Genomic DNA, 20416 nt, shown 5'->3' with positions numbered 1-20416 from the left:
TTGCAACAAGTGGTCACAAGTTGTGCACCAGCAATTTTTGACTAGTCTTTCATTTTACGATGTGGCCTATGTGGCTAATCAGTCACATTTCAAAATCTTGCAGGGGTTTACAGAATCTTAATTAAGCACGTCACTATTTACGAACCCCTCTGACGAGCTACAAAAGTAGTCCAAGATAGCAGCACATGTGTCCATATATGTGCACATGTGTGCAAATGAATACAGATGCACTAGCGACAATTTAGAAAAGTTATTTACATGATGCAAGCAGGCATTACCTAAGTTAGTATCTCTATGCCAAGTAAAAGATGAGACCTATTGGCTTTACCAATGCTTGCTTTCCCTTTTTATCTGTTTTCCCAATTGCATTTGTACTTCTGTCTTCCCATTTTACTAAGTAGTAAGGAAACATTTACAACTAACTGTATGCTTTGTAGATCAGATCTTCTTGAGGACAGAAACAGATTTATTGCCGAAAAAGCTACCATAGAGTCTGTGTTTCAATTTAACGAATCTGAACACATTCACAAGCAGGGATTTGAGGTAAAAACTATTTACCAGATCTGATAAATACTGACACAGAGGAGTGAGGAATTTTTCTAATCTGATAAACTGAAAGATCACTACATGGTACATCATAGTGGAGGCACTCCTGACCACAGATGAAGATGATCCCTCATCATGATTTTGATGAACTTCTCGGCCACCTTCGACATAGCTGACAATACAACCTTCATCCACATCCTGGAGGCTCAAATTGTGTATTCACTGGCAGTGTCCTTCACTGATAATGATGATGAATAAGGATTGGTTAAGCACTCAAAAGAGTGTCCGGGTGCTGTTCGGTGTGCAAGGGAAAGAAAAGAAAGCAATATAGGCTACTCAGCGAAAAGCAAGGTTTTGAGTTGTTTCCTAAAAGATGCTTCAGCCTCCATTTGGCAAAATTCTGAGGGGAGCTTGTTCCAGCCCACTGTGTGCCAGAAGGGAGGAGGACCACCCACTGGTTTTAGTGAGACATACACTTGGAACCATGGGCAGCAAGTTATTTGCGGAATGAAGGTTTCACTGAAAGTTATAGCGGAAATCCTGGAGGGCATATAGCCAGTGCCAGAATGAAGAAACTCTCTATACATCAAGAGAACAGTTCTAAATAGAATATGCGTATTCATGGGAAGCCAATGCAAATTTCTCATATGTGGGGAGACATGTTCCCATCTAGAGAAACTGAGAGCAGGCCGAGCAGGCCGCATTCTGGACAGTTTGTAGTTTCCTCACCAAATATTATGGTAGGCCTTCATACAAAGCAATGGCATAGTCCAGCCTGGAGATGACCAAAGCTAGAACCACTATGATCTTTACCAGAAGTGAGCCGAAGTGCAAATATTTATTTGCCATATGCAGGATACCAAATTTTGTGCATACTGGCACGTACCTACTGGTTCTCCTCTTACCTTTCAATTTGACATCAGTTTGTCCACATGGGCTCCTCTATGTACCAAAAGATACCTATCACCTGCAAAGTCCCCCACGGTTCCCATCCATACTCTCATCTATCATCTTTAACCTATACACGGAGTCCCTTGGGATTAACAGATAACATAATCAAGATTCACCAGTATGTCTCTTGATCTGTTTCTGCATACTTCAGACTGAACAAAATAAATTATCTGATTGACATCTCAGTAGAGTAAGAGGCAACATACATTTAACATTTTATTCAAGTAACTCTGAATGTATATATTCAAGAAATATATACGACAAAATCTGTTCCTTACTTTCTGGTCATGATACATTATACATTTAAGCGTAAACTCAGAAGCAGTGTTTTTGGGTGCATTTTAGCACCAGTTACCCCAGTACATAACGTGCATTCCCACATGTGTGGAACTAAGTATTTCAGCCCTCCTATGATTCTGTGTCTTCACCCTTCAGTTTTTACACACATGGTCCTTGCTTTGTGGGCAGAGACAGATGGCAGTTCCACCCTCTTTGCTGCACTTAGAAGGGCTCAAGTTATGTGCATGGGAGTTGGGGCTGAAGTCCTCTTTGAGGTATAAACTATCAGGTGGTGCGTCTCTCTTACATGCCTCACATCCAACTACACATGCCAATGCCAAAAGGTCACTGCACAGGAGAACGTTTTACATTACAAAGAGTTGCCAGGAGAGTAGTAGGTGGGAGCAGAGCATGGGGAGAAGGGCAACTTGCTTGGTATAGGGGCACAATTGGGCAGGGGTGGTGGAGGGGTGAAGGAAATAGGGAATGAAAGAGAGGGTGGTGCTTCCCAGAGAGAAAGTGAGAGGCTATGAAATTAGGAGGTACTGCTTGCGGAGATGTGGTTTCTGCTCTATCTGGAAGTGGCAAAGTGAATAGCTCTGCCAGATATGACCAAAGCTAGATTTCCTGAGTTTGGGTGTGTAAAGAAGAAGTCTAGCATCTACTCTATTTCTTCTGGCATTTTTTCATTTCCAGTTATTGGATGTTGCTGTGTGTTGGCTGTGTTATGCCAGAGAGCTTCATCTTGGTTGTAAGGTATGGGGGGATGCTGCCTTTGATAACCTGGAATGTTCTCAACATAATACATGCTTAGAGAGAAAGCCAGTGTAGTTGTCTTAATGTCAGCTTAATTCTGTTGCATTTTTAAATGCCTTTCATGTGAACGTCTGCTTCATCGGTCGAGTCAGTGATTCTCTGGGATGCTGGCTAGCAAGAGCATTGCAGTCATTGAGGTGAGACAAGACCAATGTTGGTACAGCTACCCTCAATTCGGATTTTGGATGGAATGCCTTCACCTCGAGGACCAGAGCCAGATGTTATAAAGTGGACTTTTAGTGTTCAATGTGGGACTTGAAGCTCAGGTTCGAGTCAAGGTGAAAGTCCAGGAACTTTGTGGAGTTGACGAGTCTTGGAGAGAAATCATCCAGCCCTTCCTACACGACCAGATGCTTTCTACCACTGGCAATGTTTTTAGAATCAGCCCTATTAGAATTCAGCTTGAGGAAGGATTTGGAATTCAAAATGCCCTGCAGCTTCCACTCTTACGAAAGTCAAATGGTTGATGGTGATAAATGTTGGTGAGGATAACCAGTGAAGAAATTATGTATTGCTGCTCATTTTATTCCACTTCGCGCTAGACTACAGAGCCCAAAGCTAATTCATGTTTAAGAAGTAATATTGTTTTAGTCAACAGGGAAATAATTGCAAACAACCCAATCAGTTCAGCCCTTCCATCAATTTCAAAGTGTCATGCGCAAACGTGATGGATTTAGCCTGTGATTTCTTTCATCGAAATGTATAACTCACTTCACAGCAATATCTGTGGTTATAAGCACTACATATGGGTTCACCAAGATGTCCTTGCAAAAAAAGATTTCTGCTTAGATGAAGGAAATTCGAATGGCTGGTGACAGGAGCTGGAGGACATAGGGCCCGATTCACAAAGAGCAGTCGCAGTCATGGCTGAGGTTCCGCGGTCTCAGCACCCGTGGTAGAATTTCCGCAATGAGAAACTGCAGTGAGGAGAGTCCGCCACGAGCGTGGAGACTCCATCATGACTGAGGAGTCTCCGCCACGACTAACGAGGCTCTTAGTTAATCAGCCCCAAATATTGTGGCTAAATAGAACATACATGGCAAATAAGGGTAACCTCAGCTCACTTTGAATATCACGGCCCGAGCAGCAAGGCAGTTTTTAGAAAAATGTGAAAAGTGTTATGTGCAACAAAGTAACCCCCGAAAACAAAATTAGGAAACACAGCAGATACAGTTAGTCTAATGCTTCAGCTCCAATTATGGCAACATTTGGAGGATGTAGAAACAGTCAGGATTAACGTATTCAGTTTTTTTTATTAGCAAACTTGAGATTTACATTTACATTTGTTAACATGGCAGATTTATTTTCACAGGCTTTTCTTTTTTCTTTTCATTTATTCATCCTAGTTTAGGTATTTCCAGTGATAGCAACTTTCATGACCTTTCAGGCCCTAGTTTACAGAGCGTTTTCTGTGAGTAAGTGTGGTTTACTCTTGATTTAGAAGTAACTTGAAGACCTTTACTTACAGAAAATATATAGAGAACATAATGTAGCTAGTGTTCTTTTTGTGTATGTTGGCAATATATACATCACCCATTAAATCGAAACTCCCCAAATCTATTCACCTTCCAGGGAGAGGATGTACCCTTATGGCTAGAGCAGTCGACCTCAAAGTTGGGGAACCTAGTTCGAGTCTCGACAACGACGCTCAACATCCTGTGATTCTGGGCAAATCATTTAATCTCCCCGTGCCTAACAAAAAAAATGAATGTGTCCATCTGTATTGAAACTGGTGCTCATGTAAAGCGCTAATATTCCCGATTAATCAGGTCCAGTTCGTGCTATGTAAAACTCTACAAAAAAAATGATCTACATGTACAATTTTTAGATTCATTTATTTTAAATTCGTGTACAAATAATATGGAGACCTACAGGATGCTGAACGGCTCATCCTAAATCTAGATGCTGTAATATTAAGTGTGTCAAACAGACGCAAATGTGTACAGACAGTTGTCAATTCTGGTATGCCGAGAGCACTTACACCCGTATATGTTTTTGTGTAAAGCTGACTTTTGGCAACAAGGAAACACATTAGGAACTGCTATACACCCTGGGGAGAGGGGACCTGTGTATGGCAAGATTTGATGTGAGGAATGTTTAAATTAATAGCAGGAAATTATTGGAGGCTAAGACACCCTCGGATTTCTTACAATGCCGCGTCGATGCACAATTGCACAACAAAGACTGTACATGGTTAACAGGAATAGAAATATCTGGGGGTGTTGGATGTCATATCAGCTCATTATCAAATCCTTAGTAATGCGCCACTTTAAGGGAAATGTTATGAAATGTGTCATTGCACCCTGAAGAGGGTGGTACATAATGTGCTATGCAAAAATGTACTTATCGACTATTTATATATAATAACAACGTGTGAAGCAGCAGACAGAAATGTCAGTCAAATAATTACACATGAAATGCGGCTGTCCGCGGCCCCTGCAGAGGGCCACTCCAAAAGGACGGCCTTTTAGTGCCATTTGGGCACCAGCTCACCTCTCTCTAGTGGTTGGGCTCCGGTAGGAGTCCGCTCGCCGGGGCACCATATGGACATCACATCCAGTGCGCCGAGTTGGGGGAGGGTATATATGCCTCCCCGGACCCTCCTGGCATCCTCTATTGCACCAGCCACGCTGTCTCCCACCCCACCTCTTACCCAGCGGACAGGCAGGTGGACAAGTAATCAGAATGTTTTAATGTTTTCTTTTGTGTTGCAGGCCGAGTTACAGGGTGATCTGGAAGCAAACGGGTACAGTAAGGATACCTCTGCGGCAGATGGGTACAGTAATGGTACCTCTGCGCGGCACAGTAGGGGTGCCAGAGCCAAAGACCAGGAGCCTCAGGGCAGGTTCCTGGAAATCTGCGACTGCGCCCCATTTGTCCTTTGGGTTGTTGGGGGCCTGACCAACCGGGGGTTTGCCCTGCTACGCTCCACCCTGAAAAGGGCGTGAGTAATAAGAGCCAACATGTCTCGTGATCCGTAGGAATATCATCAAAAGATGTAGCACTGACTAGGTGTCCCACAGTGCTGGCTCATCAGGCGGGCAGGCGGAGGCAGCATAGGTTGGTACAGCTGCCTGCCCATGGCTCGCCCGTAAGATAACCCACCGTATTGCATACTTTGGTATGGAATAAACCTGCAGCAATATTTTCCCATAACAAGAGTAGTCTTGTGTATGTATTTATTAATGCATGCTCAGACTGTGGGTGTGGGAAGTTGCCCATAATGGCACTATAGATGAGCTAGGCACATGGCTGCAGAAACTAGCAAAATCACCACGTGTGATGACATACGTGCTCTCACAAAATGGCATTGCAGCTATTTCTTGCTGATCTGTAAGCCTCAATACTCCACATATCTTGAAGTAAGATGGATGTCACGGGTGGCTGTAGAGCAAATGTTCGGCTTCCTGTGTGCACGGGTGCAAAACAGGCACTGTAAAGTCTGGAATACGCATTGACTCAAGGGACACCCAAAATATATTCTCAAGCAAAGGTAGAAACAAAAAAAGACACCCAACCTGTTAGTCAGCTTCTGTTGTATGTGTTAACCATGGGTGGCCTTGAGGTAGAAAGTCCAAGTAAAAACTATAATTAGCAAAGCCAATAAGTCAGGCATTGGCTTCCATCTTTTAGACTTTGTCAGTTCCAGTTTTGGTATGTTTTTTGTTCAACTTTAATGCTTGGCAAGCTGCTAGACCCTCGCTATTATATACACTTAGGTAAAAGAATTGGCTAGTAGGAAAAATAGTTTGTGGGCGAACAGATGGCTAAAAGTGTCCATGGAACTGAAGGGAACTGTTTTGTGTGTGGATGTTCTTGCGAAAGAGCAGAATGCTGTCGCTCACAGTGAAGTTAGCCCATGGCAGAAGTAGGGTGACCCATTGCCCCATACCGTAGTATGCATAAGAAATATACTTATGACACAAAGACAAAACAATGTCTGAAGAGGGCTGGCAGAAAACCCCTGTAAGGGAGTATGGAAGTATATTTTATATACATATTTTTTAGTAAAATTAAAAGCTCTTGGATAATGCTGGATCTTAAAGTGAGGGTTCAAGCTTCATCAGGATAATGCTTAAATCCCTGTATTTTTGGCCAGCCTAGGAAATTGCACAAGGGAAGCAAACTATACGTTCTGAACCTGAATGTACATGCAATTAAGGTCGAGGAGAAAAGATAAACATATCCTCTGCACCAGAAGGAGGCAGAAGTCATGCCCTTCTCTAGCACCCAAGACTGTCTTTCTGCTGTAGGATAAGCAAATAAGATGCTGTCTTCAAATCCTTAGTGTCAGAACTTATGCAGAGGGAGAATCTTTTTTTGTTTTTATTTTTCTTCATTCTTTAGCGTCCTTTTGCCCCACATGTTGTCAATTTTATTTATTTATTTTTAATTCTTTTTCTTTTCTTTTTCTGCAGTAACACAACAAAGAGCATACCAATTCAAGACTGTTCAAGAACACCTCTACCCCCCTCCCCCAATTGTTCAATCGGATGATAAATAAATTTGACACTTATAGAAGATATTCTGTGTGCTCCATAATCGCATTCGTGGTTTTTAGGCCACCGTCTAATCCACATTTCTAAATGATTGAATGAGACTCAGTCCTATTGCAAAAAGATACATAAAGTGCGGGTGCAAACAATGTGAAGCCACAGAGATATCACACATCTGTCTCTAAAGACGAAGAATACATTAAAAAAGTGACCTGTGCTCAATGTGACACAGAGTGCAAAATGAGCCAAACAGTACAACCTGCTCAAGTTAGCAACGGAGTGAGTGAAAAGTTAACCGGTCGTAGCCAAACAGCTGTTGTTAAAATTCCCAGTAGGATATCAGCATGAGAGGAAAGAGATATGGACAAGTTTCAGACAAATACAGAATACCAAAAATTACAATCCATAGAGCCAAATGCATCAATCTTCAATACAATAAGACCAACGTTTACACAGGGAAGAGAAGGATAAAACTGACCTCTGCTTAATATACATAGAGAATTCATTTTCAACTCAGCAGTTCATAAGTAGTAGTGGGCGGATAGCTCCGCTCCGCCCGCGGAGTGTGCAGAGTTCTGCTACTCCACGCTCCGCGAAGTTGGCAAACTTCCTTCCTTAAAACTGCGCATGCGCGGGCACCCGCGCATACACATTTCTCGTGAGAAAAGCGCATGTGCCCGTGCATGCGCAGTTTTAAGAAAGAAGTCATGATGCAGTAGGACGAAGGGAGCCACGCGACGCCGCAGCTCAGGTAAGCCGTTTTACTGACTTATAAAATGTTTTAAACCTTGTAAATGTAATTGTTAATAGGACGGGAGGGAGGTGGGTGGCGCGTAGTGGGGCTACGCGGAGTGTGCGGAGTCTGCAGAGTTTTTTCCCCACTCCGTGGCACTCCTCGTAGCCCCACTACGCCCAGGTAGTCTTAGTCATTCGTTTGACTAAGCCGTCTGGATAGGGGCTCCCATATGAGTACACCTTTCTTTTTGGACTGTATGCCTTTTTTGGCATAGATAGCTTTTTCAAGATTACAGGTGGCAACAAGTCAAGCTAGCCATTGAGAGAATAAAGGGGGTTTTGGGTCTATCCATGCAGATGCTATACATACCCTGTAGATTGTCATGGCTACAAAAATCAAAGCCCCGCCGTTCTTCCTATCTACAGTGCCCTGGATACACAGCAAGATGGTAGTGGGTGATAGCGAAATATCTTGTTTCCATACTTTTCTAAAAAAATCCTGAATTTGATTAAGCAAAGACCTCTGATTTATGCAAGAAACAAACATGTGGATGGAATCAGCACCAAATTCCGCACATCTAGGGCATCGTGTTCCCCTGCCAGTCCCCCACGATTCTACTAGGGGTAAAGTAGAGAAAGAAACCAGTTTTATAAATCTGTGCTTGAAGCTTAGCTGACAGCGGGTCGCTTTTAGCAGCATGAAGTGCACAGCTGAAGACATTGTCAGTGGTGTCTAATTTTTAGCTAGATCATCCGGCATAAGATCGTTCAGGATTGTATATATATATATATATATATATATATATATATATATATACCCCATACAGGGCATTGTGGACCGACATAATTTGTTGATTAAATCAATTGGGAAAACCCCCGAGGGCCCTCCAGGTTTTCGAGCCAGAAAATCGCTAATCGCTAAGTATTTAAAAGCGTCATTATGACTCAAATTATACTGGGACTTAAGGGCATCAAAAGTCAAAATACCTTCAGTTGAAAAAAAGGCCTCTAACTTAAGAATACCAGAGTTGAGCTATTTATCTAGGTAAGATCTCCCAAAGATAGCTGGCAGATTGGTGTTACGGTTAATGGGGGTGTAATAATTCAGTTTGCCCAGACCCAAAAGTTTCCGAACGAAGTTAAGACCTTAAAGGTGCCCATCAGGTACTTAAATCTAACCTTTTTATAGTACCCGTATTCCACCTGGCGCCACAGACAGCCCCAGGTCTCTGGTCCCAGTAATAGTTCAAAAGGGGACAGGGGAGCATTTGTTATTGTTATTGTTGAGGATTGTTCTTGTAGCAGTATGGAACAGTTTTGCAGGACTATGGTCCAGGAATATATTCTTATATTCGGGAGCGCCCAGCCCCCTCTATCCCGAGGAAGACACAGAGATTTGAAAGCTCTTCTTGGTTGGGAGTATGCCCAAGCAAACTGAGAGAAAAGATGTTCAAATTTCTACAATAGTACATTTGGAAACTCCAGGGGAATAGCTCTGAAAGAATAGAGTAACTGAGGAAAAAATATCATTTTCAGTACATTACATCATCCAACTATTATCAAGTGTAAGTTGCTCATTCTGCCTAGTGCTTTTTTCGTCTCTACGGCTGGGTGGATCAAAGTTTCGGAGACAATTGAATCGGTGTCAGCAACAATGCTTACCCCCAGATATTTCGTCCTAGCAACGACTCTAGTATCTGTCCACTTGATTTTATCGTTAACTATAATCTGAGTTTTATCTTTATTTAGAGCATACCCAGAAACCTTTCTGAATTCTTAAGCATCTAATTCGTTGGCGGTTATAGCTTTTTCCAGGTCAGACGTCGTTAGGGCTAAATCATCGGCGTAAGACATAACTTTTGTTACAAAACCACATCTATTGATACCCCTGATTTCTAAGTTGTTTTGGAGGCTTTTGATAAGAGGATCAATGTATAGGGTGAAGAGCAGCGGGGAGCAGGGACAAACCTGCTGCATCCCATGAGAGATTATAATCTGCTCAGTGAGTTTCCCGTTTATCGACACCCTGGCTATAGGACTATGGTATAGGGCTTTAACTGCTTGAATAGCCTTAGGCCCAAAACGCATCTTTGCCATGACCCTCCACAAAAACTGCCAGGAGACCAGATCAAATGCTTTTTCTGCATCCAGAAGTATCAACGCAATCAGGTCCCCTGTAGTTTGAGCAGCATCGAACAGGGTAATGGTTCGTGAATGTGATCAATAGTGCCCTTCCCAGGGATAAACCTGTTGCCATTTGGAGACCAGGGGGCCCATTAGGATGGCGGGCAGATTGCCCACGACAGGCTTGCGGTAGCCACCGGGCAGACAAAGTCAACCCCAGCAGGCGCAGTCTTTTGGACACTTTCTGTCTCTTCCGAACATCGTTCAAACCACAGATGTTGATGCTGACAAATCTAAGATTAGTTGACATACTCAAGCAAAATTGTGGTACAGAGTCGAAAGTAGGGGGCGAAAAATAAGTTGGCTCCAGATCATACAATTTGTTCTGAGAAACACTATGTAAACATGCCACAAACCACAGCTAGCTTTGACCTTGTCTATGTTTAGGCTATTTACTTCTTTTCTTTGTTTTCCTTTGCCCACAGATAATGCAAAAAAGCACAAGTGGCTGCATAAATACCAGTCACCCCCACCCCCCCTCTGTCTCCCAGCCCTCCCCAACACCTCATCCCTGACCCCATCTCCCCCCCATATCTTTGAGCAATCAGTAATAACCTGAATGATGTTATGTTATGTTATGTTATGTTATTTTAATTTCTATAGCGCACGGCTACTCCATAGGAGTGTCCCGTCGCATTTATTGGCAGCTCATAAAAAGAAAAACATAACACAGTAAAATAAAAGGACATCAGCAGACAGAGAAGAAAGCAAGCTAGAGGGCGAAAAGCCAGGTTTTAAGGCCCTTCCTAAAGGTCAACAAATTTGAGGTTCTGCGTAATGCCAGTGGCAAAGCATTCCAGAACTGCGGTGCGTTCAACCTAAAAGAGCGACCCCCGATGCGGGCCCTCTTTACTCGAGGGACCACCGCAAGGAACAGAGATTCGGATCGCAGAGATCGAGCCGGGCGATAAAAAGCAAGCCTACGGTGAAGGTATTTTGCTCCCGAGGCATAGAGAGCCTTATGGGCCAAAGTCAAAGCCTTGAAGACTATCCGCTTCCGGATAGGCAGCCAATGAAGTGACTGCAGAAGGCCGGACGCTCTGGCTCGCCTGTGAAGGCCAAAGATGGCACTCGTGGTAAATACTCGCCACCGCCCACCATATTTACAAAACCAAAGTATCAGAATATATTTCTTTTAGTCCCTGATAGTAGCATACAAACAACACAAATAGTGAAGAAGAGGAGGAAGAAAAGAAGAAGAAAAGGTATGGGGTCTATACTACGACACTGGTTGGATTAACCCTAACGGCCCAGAGCCCTCCCCGGACAAGATGTGTGTCATCTAGGATGAGAGCCATTTTTATCAAGGTGACTGAAGGTGCCTTAGGGATTTTACACATCCACCTTGTGTTTGCAATTGATCAGGTTTCATTGCCCTTTCCTAGATTTTATTTCATCCAGATACTCTTGGGCTTTGATCTCAGCTGTGAAGGTGCGGGTTGATCCATTTAGAATAATTTTTAATCGAGCAGAGTTCATTAAGAACACTTGAGCCCCGAGTTGCTGAAATGGTATTAAAAGCTGGCCGAGGCGCCCCCTCCGTTCCACCGTGAAGTAGCAAATATCTGGCTTCGCAAAAAAAAAACCTTCAAAACCTTTGTGAGAGTTAGGTCAGGCCTGATCATAAACTAGCTGTCTTAAAAGAAAATTTCCCAAAAACACTAAAAAGGCCCTGGGTTTTTCTCCACTGTTATTGCTGTTTTCGAACCGCTTTTTCAAGTTAAGGGGAAAACGATGGGCGTGCTGCACTTTATAGTCCCATATCCATTCAGGGTGATCCGGAAAGGCCCCCAGAAGGAGTTTCACTATCTAGCGTCGTGGGTCATCGCCTTCCACCTCCTCAGGAATCCCAAGGACGCGGAGTTTGTTCTGACGCTAGTGATTTTCCTGGTCTTCCAGATTTCACATCATGGTAGGGTTATATGTGAGTCAGAATAGTCCCATTTAAGCTGGCTGCACCGCTTCCCTTTACTATGCCTACTCTTCAGACGCTGTACTGTCCCGGTTTCTTTAGGAGGACTTTTGCTGTTATAATCTGAGAGTGCACCATCCTCTGAGATGGATGAGCATTCTTCACCCCCTGAGTTAGAGAAGTCCGACACAGAGAAGAAATGCTCCCCCATGGGCTCAAGAGAGTGTGGGGAACAACCACGGGGATGTTATTAAAACCAGAGGCAGGAGTTGTAAAGCCAGTAATCCCCCCTCCAAACTTCCACGGGCAGGGTCTTAAGTCATTGCGGATATGGTAGGCATTAGGTTGGTGCGGCCCCCTCCTCCCCCCCCCGTGAGGGCTTGTGAGGGGGCTGCAGGTTTCATGAGGTCTGTGAAGCTAGTTGGACCCTCGGCTCCTAGATGCTGCCCTCAGGGGGCAAACCCTTGTGCCTTGAGTGTTTGCACCGAGTTATCCGTGTCAGAGCAGCATGTTTCCGCAACAGTCATAGTAGGGGCAATTTCTCTTTTGGGGGCCGGGGGCTTAGTAGTAGAAAATAGTTTGGCAATTGAGGGTTGGCGATTCAGGCTCTCCTTCGCTACTTTGCTCCCTCCCAATCTCCCCATCATTTTCTTAATAACTCTGGCCTCCCTTTTATCTTTCTGGACCGGCTCCTGTGCTGTCCCTTCCAAGTCTCTGTGTCCGGCGATAAGGGGGGTACTAGTGTTGGCAGGCGCTGCTTTCTATTTCAGTCTACGAACTCCGCAGGAAGCCATAGTCAGTTTGCCGCAGAACGGGTCTCACCTCTGTTATGAAAAAGGCGAAATTGGCCGTTGGTAAAATGCACAGCAGAAAAGTAGCTGCAGCTAGAGGAACAAGTGTATCAAAGTCTTTCCCCGACGAAAAGCCAGACTGAAGCCAGCCCGTAAAGTTGTTGGCAGCCCCAGAATTGTACCAGCAGTAGCGTCATCCCCAAGCTGACTTCAGAGCCGAGTGAAGCTGTGCGCGTAGCCCAGGTGGCATAATTGAATGCAGAGTCGAATACAGAGTTCCATTACGGCGTGGGTGGCGGTGAGGCAGAGAGTTACTCGAGCGCCATCTAGCCCCTCGCAGAAGGAGAGGGCGAGTCTTAATGTAAATGCCACTAGCCCTTGTGAGTGTCAATCCACCAAAGGACAAGGACGTTATTTAATGTGTGTTGGGATGCTGTTAGACCTGACTTTCTTGGGATGGTTTTGCGCCCAAACCTTTTGCCTTCGCACTTGTTTTGCTGAATTCATTTTTGTTGGCATTAGTACTCTACGCACTTTACAACTTCTAACCATTTCTAAATTACTTTTTCTCACTCCTCTAAACATGGTAAAATTGGCTTGCACCCAATTGGCACATTTAACTTACTTATATGTCCCTATTAAAGGGGTACTACATGTACCCATGGCCTGTAAATTAAATGCTACTAGTGGGCCTGCAGCACTTATTGTGTCACCTACTTAAGTTGTATTTTTAAACATGTCTCAGGTCTGCCAATGTAACCTATGTGCAATTTTAAATTGCCATGTCGACCAGGAACAATTAAACTTTTTGTAAGGCCCACCTCTTCATTTTTAATACATATAGGTAACCCCTACAGTAAGTTATAAACAGCCCATAGGGCAGGGTGCATTAAAATAAAATAAAGTTTACTTTTAAGTTTTACTAGTTCTGCTAGTGAAAAGCTCCTACATTTATTTTCACTATTTCAAGGTCTACTTCTCTCATGGAAAACCATTGGGTTACCTAATTATTTATTCAATAAATGCTAACTTTCGTTTGGAAACAGGTAGAAATATCATGCTTGGAGATTAAAGAATTCAAATGTAAAACCCTCTTTAATGGTAAAGTCAGACTTAAAGTCACAATTCTGACCATTTGGTGCCTACAGCCTATATTCTGAGTTCCAAGCCTAGGTGTAATTGGCAATTGGCCTTTGTGTATTTCTCCCAGACATATCACAAACAGGCACTGATGGTTGGCAGGATGGCCCATCCTGCCCTGCTGAGAAGGGCAAAGCTGTCACTTCACTTACACTTCAAAGTAGCTGCTTCAGCACACACACAAATAACTTTGCAATAGATTTGTGTGATTCCAGACATCCTGGGACAAGGGCATAGAGGAAGGAAATTCCATAACCAGGCGTTGAGGAAATCTAGAAGTTTCTCCCATTTTGAAGCTGGCATCAGGTGTAAATATTGGACACTCAGACCAACTCTTTAGTACACTACTGGACCTATGGATACTACAGAAAAGGGATTGCATTGCAGCCAGAGGACTGCCCTGCTGCCTGAGGCCTGTCCTGCTGTATGAGAAGGAAGACTGGAGCTGCTCTCTTTATCCAAGGCTACCTGAAGTGACTCCAAGGGTCAGTCGACTTATCACCTGTGCAGAGCTACATGTACACAACAAGCTCTAGAGGTCTCTCTGCGACTGCCCAGCTCACTTGCTGCAAACAGACCTGCCTAGACCTGCAACTGAACCTGACTGAGCCCAGATGGCCTCTCAAAGAGTGAGAGTGAGCCCCTAATCCCAAAGAGGCACTTCCACAGGTCCTGTGCCTTTGGTTGATATCAGAGTGCACACCTCTGAAGAAGAAGGAGAAATCCTGAAGTTGTGAGCTCTTCACAACTGCAAAAGAGTGCGTTATTGCCAAAATATTGCCACCTGTGACAACTGTCACCCGACTCTTCGCACTACAGCGCCCACCAGCGATAACTGACAATGCAAAATCTGCACTTTGTGCTATAGAATCAAAACCTTGCGGTGACCTCCAAGGTGAAGTTCCAGTAACGACCACCCATGCCACCCGACAGGATCTTTACTCTACAGTGATAACCGTCTGCAGTAACTGGTCTGTTGTTCATGCTACAGCAATGACTGTCCGCGACACTCGGTCTACTCTTTGCGCTACAGCGATCTCCATCCACGTCGCTCTCCCTGCTCCTTGTGGTTTCCTCCACCACAAATTCGACTCTTTGCTCTAGACTTTGGGAAGTCTTTCAGCTGGACTAACATTGTTCTTGTATCCTGCCCACAATCCATCGTGGTCGGCCTGACCTTGTGACTTTCATCCAGTCTCGCATGACCAGACAACCACGAGAGGCAATTTGTGCTTTTAGGTCTCGACTTACCTAAAATCTTAAAAAATGAATATCTTGAGTTTTACTTGTTGGATGGGAGTAATTTATTAAATTGTACTCTATTTGTTTTAATTGGAATGGGATTTTTCTTGTGTTTTCACTTTATTACATTCTATGTGCTGCATACATACTTTACACATTTACTTTAAGTTAAGCCTGACTGCTTTTGTGCCAAGTTACCTTTTTTTACACCTTTACAAGAATTGTGGTTGTTGCTTGAGAAAGGCTAACAACACCCTCAAGCAAAAACCCAACTTCTTACAGATGCCCAAATAAGAAAAACACTTTACCCAGCTTCAATCCCAAAATGTGTTCAGCTGCTGCAGGAGGAGAAGTAAGAATAACTTGTTTTAGCTGCTGGTATATTCAGCTCCTGTAGACTGAGTGGTGATCCCTTTGTTCCTGCACTTCCCCAAAACCTTACTCCTGCTTCTACTCTCCACCATATCTTGTCATCCCACCTTTCTCCCTTTCACAACCAATACCTGAGACCAAAGGACTTCCCAATGCCACTGTAGCTAATAAACACTAAAGTACCATTCTGATAATCTACTGCATGTTACCTCTTTGCACAAACTAGCATCTACCACAGTCTCTATAACACAAACTAGACTAGCTGCCATATACATAGCCTGCATCTAACAATCACCACCTGACCTCTGTTCTGCTATCTGTCACATCCAAGTCACATACAAAGCCACCCAGAACCGTCAACTAGAATGAATATGAATTCATTTCAATTGAGTTTATGCATTTTGTGGCACCTATGGAAACAGGTGGCTTCTTCAAACTCTATGAACCGAAACCAATATTTTAAATCAAAAGTCTTCATATGTTAGATCTGACAGCCTTGGGGTGGTTTTTCCCAAACTTTTTGCCTGCTTTCCTCAAAACTTCTGCTGATTCCTTTTTGTTGGCCTTAGGACTCTGAGCACCTTACCACTGCAAACTAGCGCTAAGGTGTCAGTGCTATCTCCCTAAACAGGGTTTGATTGACTTATCCACAATTGGCACATTTAATTTACCTGTAAGTCCCTAGTATAGTGCAGTACATATGCCCTGGCCTGTAAATTAAATGTGACTAATGGGATTACAGCACTGCTTGTGCTACCCACTCAAGTAGCCCATAAACATGTCTCAGGCCTGCCACTTCAGAGCCTGTGTGTGCAGTTCACACTGCCACGTTGACTTGTCATTTAAAACCTCTTGCCAGGCCTTGTACTCCTCTTTTATTACATAAGTTACCACAAGGTAGACCCAGATAGCCCATAGGGCAGGGTGCTGTGTGATCAAAAGGTTGGACATGTGCTTTTAGGTTTTACATTTCCTGGTAGCGAAAACCTCCCAGATTCATTTTTCAGCACTGAGACTCCTACTCATCTCATAGGTTAACATTGGGGTTACCTTATTACATTTAACAAACTATAATTCCTAATTGAGAGACAATCAAATTGTCATGTTTAGTATACCTATGGAATGATAATGATAAATCCTCTTTAATGGTAAAGTTGGATGTGTGATTACTGTCCTGAAAATGCCACTTTTAGAAAGTTAGGCATGTTCCTACTCTTATCCATTTGTTGTCTGCTTCCTGTCACTGATCACTGGCTGGGCTGTATGACAGTTCACTTTGTGTATTCCCTCTAGATAGTCACACACAAAGGAAGGCTGGGTATAACTTCATGTATCTTTCTAGGAGGAAGTGAGTGAGGGGCTGGGCACAGTCTCACACTTATACCTGAATGGGCTGAGCCCTGTCCACACTCTAAGGGTTGCATACACCTCTATCATGAGTCTGGAGCCAGAACAGGAAGGAAGGTCCTCTGTGCACTTCAACAACCATTCTTTGAAGTAACCCCCACTTCAAAGACACAACTGGGTATAATCAATGGGCCTCTGACCCTACCAACTTACTACATTTCTGGACCTGGAACCAGCTTGCCAAGAAGAAGAACTGCCGTACTATGGAATGCCACTTTGCTGGACTGCTTCTTTGGAAGACTGCTGCCTTGCTGTGCTACCTGGCTGGCTGCTGCTGTCTCTGACTGGATCTTCATCACTTGACCCAGAGTCACTCCAAGGGCAAGCTGACTAGCCTTCTGTTCTTAGAAGACAAAGGGACATCAAAGTGTTCCATCCTACTCTTGTGCCTGGTTCATTGTAAGTTAACCCAGGTGCTTGCTCCAGAGGAACCAATGCATCCTTTGTTGCAAGAACAGAATCGGCGCTGTGCCACTGTTGCAGGAACAGAACCAGAGCATCACACGCGGAGCCAGTGCATCACCATGGGAACCGACGCATTGGAACCACTGCATCTCCCGCAGTACAGGAAGATTGATGCATCCGTTTGGCTGCGTGGAGAAACCTGGCACATCAGCTTCACCTAGCTCCCATAGGAAAAGTGTTTTTTATCTTGCCTATATATTTGGCGTCGTTAGGCAAATCCTCACTAAACGTTCCTAAAAAAGTGATTCTTGTGGAGCATGGGAAGTTTGGGAGTGATCTGCCAAGTGGGGGCAGAGAATAGGAGAATTGGGGGAGGTAAAAAAAATGCCTTTCCCATGTTAAATCCCCAAGGACTTTTAGACACGGCTACATCCTGAACTGCTGAATGGAATTGCACCAAATATGCCAGAAAGGTAGATGTTGGTCAAGGAAGTGCCTTTTTGTGATTTGGTGTAAATCCATTTATTAGTTTTTAAAATATTAAGTAAAATCCAAATTTTCATATATAGGGATGCAGAGGAACTGCGACCCCTCCCAATCTCATGCTGACATCTGATTGGCTGGCAATATTTTAAACGGGTAAGTATTGGCAGCCATCCTGAGTCCCTGAAAAAAAAATTGAAAAGAAAAAGGGGCACGAGAAAAAAGCCCAACCCACTCGGCCTCTTGGGGAGGGACCCACAGGGAGCCTGCAGGGCCCCAAAAAAAGTAAAAAAACAAAACAAAGCGCGGACTACCGCACTCCGTTAGTTATCAGCCTGGGTTGGCCAGGTCCCAGGGACATTTTGGGTATAAAGGGGGGCGAATGGGTCCTCCATCCTGGGGCTTAATATTGTCCCAGGGACCACCATCTTCCCAGTGCTTATTGATTTATAATCTGGGGTCTCTCGGACCCACCCCAGGCCCCAGGAGCCACCACCTCCCCAGGGCCACAAGCCACAAAGTAATTTGGGTCCTCTTGTACCCCTCTGTGCCCTGGGACCACCACCTTCCCGGGGCTACTATATTTTATATGGGTGAGCCTCTCGGACCCCCTGGAACTGGGGACCACCACCTCCCTGAAAATGAAATTGTATTGGGGGCCTCAGAAACCCCCGGGTACTACCACCTCCCCGAGACCATCTTCCTCTAAAATAATTGGGAGGGGGCCAAGCAGCCCCCTCCAAGGCCGATCTCAGCTTCAGGGGAAGCCACCTCCTCAGGGTAGGCCCTACAAATCAGAAAGGAGGGGGCATGCACCCCCCTTTTGGAGCCAGAGATGGCCCCGGGGGTCGCCATCCCCAGGACCTGCTCCTGCTATGGCCTGGGGTACCCACCCCCAGGACATAGCTGTTTGTTAAGGCTTGGTGAGAGCTTTACTTCTCTCACCAAGGCATATCAAACGCTCCACTTCCAGCAAGCGAGAATATTAAAGATGCTTATGCTTGCTGGAAGCGGAGCAAAATTCCTTTCACAGAGAGGGACCTGAATGTTTAGCGGCTCTTTCTCTCTGAAAGCAATGCCAGCTCACTGCAGGAGGCAGTGAGGTGACAGGGATCACAAGGTCCTTGAGGCTTTCCCTGCGGTCCCTAACAGTGCACACAACAGGGCACACAGAACACAGACTGGGCTACGAGCAGGTAAAAAAACGGTTTTCATATGATTTCACTGACATGGCATGAGTGATGTAATATGTGAGCCATAAGTAGTGCATTGCAGGGGCTTAAGTTATAGGTAGCTTAGGTAATTCTAACTGCTGAATTTGACTGGTTTTGTATGAGTGAAATCTGAGCCTAACTATAAAAACTTCCCTGTAACCTTTGGTTTTTTCAGTGAATATATACACATTAATGGAAAAGTAACCATTTATGAGTCTAGAAAGCATTGACTTGGAAGATTAGTGATATGGTGAGGTGTTCTCATTCGCAATATATTAATTTCAATTTATAACACTTCATGACTGCAGTAATGACAAGTTTCCAGTGATTACCCACTTGTGAAAGGGTGTCGGAGTAAAGAAGTGCGTGACTCAGTAGGCGAATGGCATGCAATATACTGTGCAAAAAAGAAAGGCTGATACCAAAGATAATTAAAACAAAATATCAGGTATTTTGCATTTTATAATTATAGAGGGTATTGGCTAGATTCAGAACGGAAAGCAAAATCTAATCCTCAGTGACTTATGCTTTGAAAGTATTTTGCTATATATATTTGCGTGTTTTCACACCACCCAGATCTGTATTTGCACATTCAATTTTTCCTTTTTTTCTCCAGATCGAAACAAGGTGCCCTCAAATGCTTTGACTATATAAAAGCATGTTAGAAAGTTTTACATTGATTTTTCACGTTTTCTCATTAATTTATTAATACATTCATGCAACTTTTTTGTGAAAAGACATTGAGATCGGAAATATTTGTTTTAATGCTACAAAATGTCAGACTTTCTTAAATGCTTATCACATTCCTGAGAGCCTTAGTCTCTCCCTTACCCTGGGAAGAACGAAGAATATACCCCAATTGTCTTTGAGAAAATTCTAGTATTCGCCACAATTTTCTTGTCAGTAGAGGAGGTTTAGTGACAGTTACTTCCACAAATTCCAAATTTGCGACTTGAATCTGTTAATTCTGACCTTGGTTTAACATTAATATACTTTTTTCAAAACAATTTGCAGACCCGGAAAGTTAGGGAATTCTCAATGACTCCAGCTCCCCGTCGGACCCATTCCCGCACCACGTCTTCAACAGAGCAAGCAGCACCATCGCACCCCACCTGCGCAACATCATCAATCTCTCCCTCGAGACCACGACCTTCCCCGCGATCTGGAAACACGCCGAGATCAACGCCTTACTCAAAAAACCTAAGGCAGACCCAAGAGACCTCAAGAACTTCCGGCCCATCTCTCTACTCCCCTACCCGGCCAAGGTCATCGAGAAAACTGACAACAGACAGCCACCGACGACATCAGGACCCTGCTGGACAACGGCGAGCCCGCAGCACTCATCCTCCTAGACCTCTCTGCTGCCTTTGACACCGTCTGCCACCGCACACTATGCGCACGCCTCCATGTCGCAGGGATCCGAGACAAGGCTCTGGATTAGAC

The 20416-nt window shown here is 44.2% G+C and overlaps 1 protein-coding gene across 1 annotated transcript in view; it reads right to left on the bottom strand.

Moving 5' to 3' along the window:
• The window catches only part of MGAT4C (MGAT4 family member C), a 1165419-nt gene that overhangs the window by 851373 nt on the left and 293630 nt on the right, over positions 1–20416 (bottom strand). The window lies entirely within an intron of this gene.

Source organism: Lissotriton helveticus, chromosome 1_1 (assembly GCF_964261635.1).
Source record: "Lissotriton helveticus chromosome 1_1, aLisHel1.1, whole genome shotgun sequence".
Taxonomy (NCBI): domain Eukaryota; kingdom Metazoa; phylum Chordata; class Amphibia; order Caudata; family Salamandridae; genus Lissotriton; species Lissotriton helveticus.
Note: the sequence above shows the minus strand (reverse complement) of the source record. Positions and strands in the feature narration are given on the sequence as shown.